The 7,528-nt window shown below is 28.1% G+C and overlaps 1 pseudogene; it reads left to right on the top strand.

The window, feature by feature from the left end:
- Nucleotides 1-5,359, top strand: part of LOC107009758 — a 20,850-nt pseudogene extending 15,491 nt beyond the window's left edge.
- Nucleotides 5,360-7,528: the final 2,169 nt, after the last annotated feature.

Here is a 7,528-nt window from a genome sequence, read left to right as displayed (position 1 = left end):
GACATTAGATTTCTTCGTCTATTTCATTATTATCTAAATCCATATTCTCTTCTTCATTTTCTGTTTCTATATCTGATACTTCATATATACTATCATTTTCACTTAATTCATAGTCTATGTATTCTATTTGCGTATATTCGTCATTATTTATAATTACTTCTGCAATTTGCTTTCTTTTTGGATCTTTGGGTAACTTACAATCTCTAGCTATGTGTCCTATCTTTCCGTAATTGTAGCAAGTACATTGTGATGGTTTTCTTTTTGGTCTATATGGTCTTTTTATTTTATAGTTTTTTACATAATATTTTTGTCTTGGTTTTTTATATCTATACCTAGTTTTAGTTTTTCTATAATTTTTATACCTTTTAGGCTTTTGCTTTTTATTTGTATATCCAAACTGTGGTGCCATTTTATTTTTACAACAGGCTAAATTCTTGTTTAGTACTTTTTCCATTTTTAATTTTTCTTTTTGGTTTTCACATAGTTGTATGAACCATTGGTGTAAAATTTTTATCCTAGCTCCTAAAGTATCTACCAATCCTTCATCATTCAAATCTTTTATTATTTTTGTACTAAATGGTTCTGGTAATTTCGTAAAATATTGTTGTCTTATTTCTTTTGCTTCATTTGAATTGTATTTTGCTTTGTAATAATATTCTTTAAATGCACAAGTGTATTCTTCTATATAACACATTTTACATATAGCTAATTTTGTCATAAGTTGCCTATTTATTGCTTTTTCTCTATTTTGTTCTTTTATATCTGTGGTCATACCACCAAATTCTTTTCTTATTGCTGATTCATATTTATCTAGTATATCTATATTTGTTGCTGATGGAGATCCATCCATTTTCTTGTCACTTCTAAGTACTTCTAAACTTTCTAAGGGTAGATTTTCTATCCATAATCTTGTTGTTCCTACAAATGTTCTTTCTATATACCTTGGTGTTTCTGTTGTTTTATTTTGTTATCTATTAACTGCTTAGATATATTTCCTGTCCATAGTAATATTGCTTTATTTGTATCTGTAACACAATCTAGATCTAAGAAAATATATTGTTCGTTTATTGGTTTTGGCATCCAGTTTTTATTTAATCTACTATTCCATATTGCGTTAGTTCTATCTGATTGCTGATAACTTTCTGTATAATAAGTTGGTGGTGTCCATCTAGGACTAATTCTAGGACTATTTCTGGGACTATTGTCTGGAGTTTTAACTCTTGACGTACTAGGTCGATTCATATCTCCTGTGTTTATTTCTAATTTTTTTGGTTTATTTAGCTGTTCTAGAATTTCTGTGTATGTCTCACTTATATCACTTATTTCTGATTTTTGGTCATTTATTGTATCTGATTCATTTTCGTCTATTTCATATATTTCAAGGGCTTCATTTAGTTTTTGTTCCATTTCTTTTATTTCATTAGTTAATTCTAGCTCTTTTTCTTTTTCTATCTGTTTCTCTTTTTGTTTAGTTTCATATAATAATTTTAACCTAGCTAATTCTTTTTCTAATTCACTTATTCTTGTATTTTTTATTTCTTCTAAATGTTGTACTTCTTGTTTTGCTTGTATTTTTATTTTTTCAATTTCTTTTGATTTGTCTATTTCTTCATTTTCTTTTGTTATTCTTATCATAGCTGTTAGACTATCTTCTAATTTTGCTGTTTCTTTTTCTAACATTAAATATAAATTATTTCCTATTTTTTATATCGTCTTCCTAGGTTTAAAAATATTATTTTTATCATTAATCCATCTTGATTTTCATATGTCTTTTCATCTACTGCAAACTCTTCTTTATTCATAATAATTTATAAATTATGTTATGTTGTAATTTATATTCAAGGTGATCTATTTGTATTTCTAACATAAATAAAACTTTTTTTTGTGCTAATATTGATTTATTACATACTCCTGCTAACATGTTTTCTATTAATCTTTCTTTCCTATGTTGTAGTTCTTGTCTTTTTTCATCTATCTTTTCTATCAATTGTTGCTTATATATTTCTTTGTTCATATTGCTTTTTCAAATAATAAACATATTTATGTTCTGTTTTTGAAATTATGTTTATCAAATGATTTGTCTTATCATTACTTGTTTTAGTAAGTTGTGATAATTCATATTCTACGTATAAAGGTTTTAACTTTTTCCATATCTTTCGCACTTTTCTATCTATCTTGGTTTTTGTTATTTTAGTTTCTTTTACTTGATGTTGTATTACTCTTCATGTTTTTAATAAAATATTTTTTCATAATATTCCCTTTTTAGTAATTTTAATTGTTGTAATTCATTGGCGTTATTTTCAATATATTCTAAATATTCATCTTCTCGAGTTCTTAGATACATGTATACGTTATTTATTAGTAATTCTTCAAATGAATCTATTTTTTCTTTAGTTTCTTTCCAAAGCTGTAAGTTTATATAATCTATCATTCTGAATATTTCTAGATCATCATATAAGTCTATGTCAAAATTATTATCATAAAAATCATCTTGTATAACTAATTCAGCCCAACCTTGAGTTGTTACTTCTATTACCTCATATGTTACTAACATATCATAAATTCTTCTTTTAATCAAGGGTGATTATTTTTTGTACCATATGGTTTTGCATTTTTATTCCATTTCTATCTATTTGAATTTCTAGTTCCTAGAAATTCTATCTGTGGTTTCATAATTTCTGCTTTCTTTTTACTTGAGCTTATTCCTGAATGTTTAATTATGTGTATAAATTTTTCTAATAATCTTATATGTTCATCTTGTGTTTTAGAATATAATAATATATCATCTATATATACAATACAATTTTCTAACTGGTTAAAATAGTTATCCATAAAATGTTGATATCTACCTGACGCATTTTATATCCAAACGGTAGAACATTCCATTCATAGAAACCTTGCGGTACTGTGAATGCTGTTAGCTGTATAGATTCTTCTTCTAGTTTTAGATGATAAAATCCTGATTTACAATCAAATTTACTAAAATAGTTATATCTTTGTATTTGTCTTATTTTTAGTATCTTATTTGGTGTTGGGTAATTGTATGTTTTAGTTTTGGCATTTAAGTTACGATAATCTATAACCATTCTACTTTTACCTCTTTTTTGTTCACTATGTTTTAGAACTATAAATGCTGGACTTGTATGTTTACTAGTGAACAAAAAAGAGGTAAAAGTAGAATGGTTATAGATTATCGTAACTTAAATGCCAAACCTAAAACATACAATTACCCAATACCAAATAAGATACTAAAAATAAGACAAATACTAGGATATAACTATTTTAGTAAATTTGATTGTAAATATGGATTTTATCATCTAAAACTAGAAGAAGAAACTAAACAGCTAACAGCATTCACAGTACCGCAAGGTTTCTATGAATGGAATGTTCTACCGTTTGGATATAAAAATGCGCCAGGTAGATATCAACATTTTATGGATAACTATTTTAACCAGTTAGAAAATTGTATTGTATATATAGATGATATATTATAATATTCTAAAACACAAGATGAACATATAAGATTATTAGAAAAATTTATACACATAATTAAACATTCAGGAATAAGCTTAAGTAAAAAGAAAGCAGAAATTATGAAACCACAGATACAATTTCTAGGAATACAAATAGATAGAAATGGAATAAAAATGCAAAACCATATAGTACAAAAAATAATCACCCTTGATGAAAATATAGATACAAAAAGAAATTACAATCCTTTCTAGGATTAGTAAATCAACTAAGAGAGTATATACCAAAATTAGCAGAGCATTTAAAACCATTACATAAAAAAGTTAAAAAAGATGTTGAATATTATTTTGACAACAAAGATAAAGAACATATAAAACATATTAATAATTTATGTAAAAAACGGCCAAAACTATACTTTCCTGATGAAAATAAAATATTTACGTACATCGTTGAAACAGATTCAAGTGATCATAGTTATGGAGGAGTTGTAAAATACAAATATGACAAAGAAAAAATAGAACACCATTGTAGATATTATTCAGGATCTTATGCAGAAGCACAAATAAAATGGGAAATAAATAGAAAAGAATTATTCGCATTATATAAATGTTTATTAGCATTTGAACCATATATTGTTTATAACAAATTTATTGTGAGAACAGATAATACACAAGTAAAATGGTGGATAACTAAAAAGATTATCTCTCACGAGGAAACTAGTCCAAATATACAAGAAAAAATACTAACTGCCATAACTACACTTTGCCAAAAAGTTGAAAGTCTTGAAAGTGAAGTACAACTATTGAAGAAAGCATCTAATAGTCAGCAGCATGACTCTAAATATGCGGAGCTACGTCGTCCGGCAGACGATAAAAGGCCAAAACTAAAAGGTGACGTTGAGAAACACCTAAAAACTCAAAATACTAAGAAATTATCAACTGCAAGTACAAATGAAGCAAGCACAAGTAAAGGAAAAAATATCAATTTAAACAGCCTATTTGAAAAACCATTCATTCCGAGAAAACAAATTATAGATATAACACCAAATCCACAAACTTCTACCTACGCAGAAAGCCTAAACAGAGAAAAGAAGATATATAACCATATTACCCAATCATATATCGAAAACATATATACAATCCAAACTTTTTTAAACCTCAAGCGAATATCTACTACCACTACAGAAAAAACACAGGATTATGTAACCCAACATTTGCAAGGCTACAACAAACTAATCGTACAACCTAAAACTAACCCAAACTTAGTTAGAACTTGTTACAGTTATGGACTACTTAGTACGGTATATACATACGATGGTACAGAAATAAGTGGAATCCCTGAGATCCACAAAGCCTTTTTAACATACAAAAGAATTACAAAAGGCAACCTATTTTTTATAAAATTTTATACAGCACCAGCAGAAATACTTTTTGACGAAATAAAACCAACTATCCAAGTTATCAAAATGGGATTGACACGGTAAATGATAATACCAGAGGATATATCGGCACAACCAGAAATACCTAAAGTTGAGATACCTAATTTTCATGCAAATAAAAGGACAATTGGGCTATCAACTATAATCCAAGAACTAGCTACAAATTATCTACAAGGAATTGCTATTTGGAGTTATTATTCCAGAGACCATTTAATGATATATGCAAATTCCAAAGAAGTTAGGACAGCAGATATGGCAGAAGTACAGAGATGGATATTATCTTTGTTAAAGCCGGAATTACCACCAACAACTAGAGCTTTGAAGCAAGGATTTATTTCGAAAGAATTATTAACCAGATATTGCAAACTGATTGGACATAAGTATCAGGAACATATATGTTCAAAATGCAATGGAGAAGATAACTATGTCCCAGACGTACAGCTGGAATGAACTAAGAAAAAGAAGGTAAAGGAAAAAATAGACATAAAGAGATATGTACAAATTAGTCAATTTGTATAGTTTTACTTTTTGAGTCATGAAAATTGTCGGCAAAGAAGGACCGTACAATATAGAAAATGAACAATTAACAATAACTTGTCAAAATAAGAAAATAATTATAAAAAGAACAAAATGAATAATGAAAATATTTATACTTGCAAAAATTATTGTAGAAGGATATCACAACAGATATTATACCCCTATGATAGATACAGGAGCAGAAGCAAATATATGTAAATATAATTGTCTACCAGAAGATAAATGAGAAAAATTAAAAACACCTATGGTAGAAACAGGATTTAATAATGAAGGAAGTATGATTAAATACAAAGCAAAAAATATAAAAATACAAATATGGGATAAAATACTGACAATAGAAGAAATGTATAATTTTGAGTTTACAACAAAAGATATGTTGCTAGGAATGCCATTTTTAGATAAATTCTACCCACATATAATAACAAAAACACACTGGTGGTTTACTACACCATGCGGAAACAAAATAGGAGCAAAAAGAGTAAATAATAAACAACGAAAATCTATAGAATGGATAAAAGGAAGTGAAAAAGTAAATCAAGAAATGGAAAATATAAATAAGAAACAAATAACACAATTAGAAATTATCATATTTACAATAGATAAAGTTAAAATAATAAATGAACAACTAGAACAATTATATAACGAAGATCCATTACAAGGATGGGAAATTTTTGAACAAATAAAAGGAAAAGAATTAGACTAGTGTTGAAAAAGTACTTGAAATACCTACTTTGAGGAATTGGTTTAAAAGACAAAAGGAAGCATATTATGTAGTTAGTCAGAAAGAACATATCCACAAAGCCTTTTTAACATACAAAAGAATTACAAAAGGCAACCTATTTTTTATAAAATTTTATACAGCACCAGCAGAAATACTTTATGACGAAATAAAACCAACTATCCAAGTTGTCAAAATGGGATTGACACGGGAAATGATAATACCAGAGGATATATCGGCACAGCCAGAAATACCTAAAGTTGAGATACCTAATTTTTATGCAAATAAAAGGACAATTGGGCTATCAACTATAATCCAAGAACTAGCTACAAATTATCTACAAGGAATTGCTATTTGGAGTTATTATTCCAGAGACCATTTAATGATATATGCAAATTCCAAAGAAGTTAGGACAGCAGATATGGCAGAAGTACAGAGATGGATATTATCTTTGTTAAAGCCGGAATTACCACCAACAACTAGAGCTTTGAAGCAAGGATTTATTTCGAAAGAATAAATAACCAGATATTGCAAACTGACTGGACATAAGTATCAGAAACATATATGTTCAAAATGCAATGGAGAAGATAACTATGTCCCAGACGTACAGCTGGAATGANATATGTTCAAAATGCAATGGAGAAGATAACTATGTCCCAGACGTACAGCTGGAATGAACTAAGAAAAAGAAGGTAAAGGAAAAAATAGACATAAAGAGATATGTACACATTAGTCAATTTGTATAGTTTTACTTTTTGAGTCATGTAAATTGTCGGCCAAGAAGGCCACTAAAAAAAAACCATTGTGTCCTATTCATGAATAGTAGAGGACAAAAAGTCACATTCCTGAATAGTAGGAGTCAAGTTACTGTGTAAATAGTAGGAGTCAAGTTACTGTGTAAATAGTAAAGTTCAAGTTACTGTGTAAATAGTAAAGGCCAATCGTCTTTTACTAAGGATGAAAGGTCGTTAGGAACTTGTATATAAGTGGCATTTGCCTTTGTAAATAAATCATCAATCACTAACCATCCATACATCTCTCTTTTCTTACAATATAGTTGATCCCCCCCCCCCCACATTGGTATCAGAGCTAGATAATAATCAAATAAGATATGGAGAACAAATCTGAAACAACAAATCTACAAAAACAGGTATACACATTTAAATTCATGAGTAGCTAAATTACTTTATTCCTGATAATCTCTTGTTGATTATAATTGTTTATTATGTTTTAATAATGTTCTAATAACCATCTTTAAAAAGTTTGCTACAGAAATATTCTGCGAATAGGTATGCCCAGAGTATGCCATCCTAAGGTTGAAACCGATAGGCAAAAAGGCCGTTTAGGGGAGTAAACAAAGTTGA

Source organism: Solanum pennellii, chromosome 2 (genome assembly GCF_001406875.1).
Source record: "Solanum pennellii chromosome 2, SPENNV200".
Taxonomy (NCBI): Eukaryota; Viridiplantae; Streptophyta; class Magnoliopsida; order Solanales; family Solanaceae; genus Solanum; species Solanum pennellii.
The sequence above is the reverse complement of the archived record's forward strand: the minus strand, read 5'-3'. Positions and strand labels throughout refer to the sequence as shown.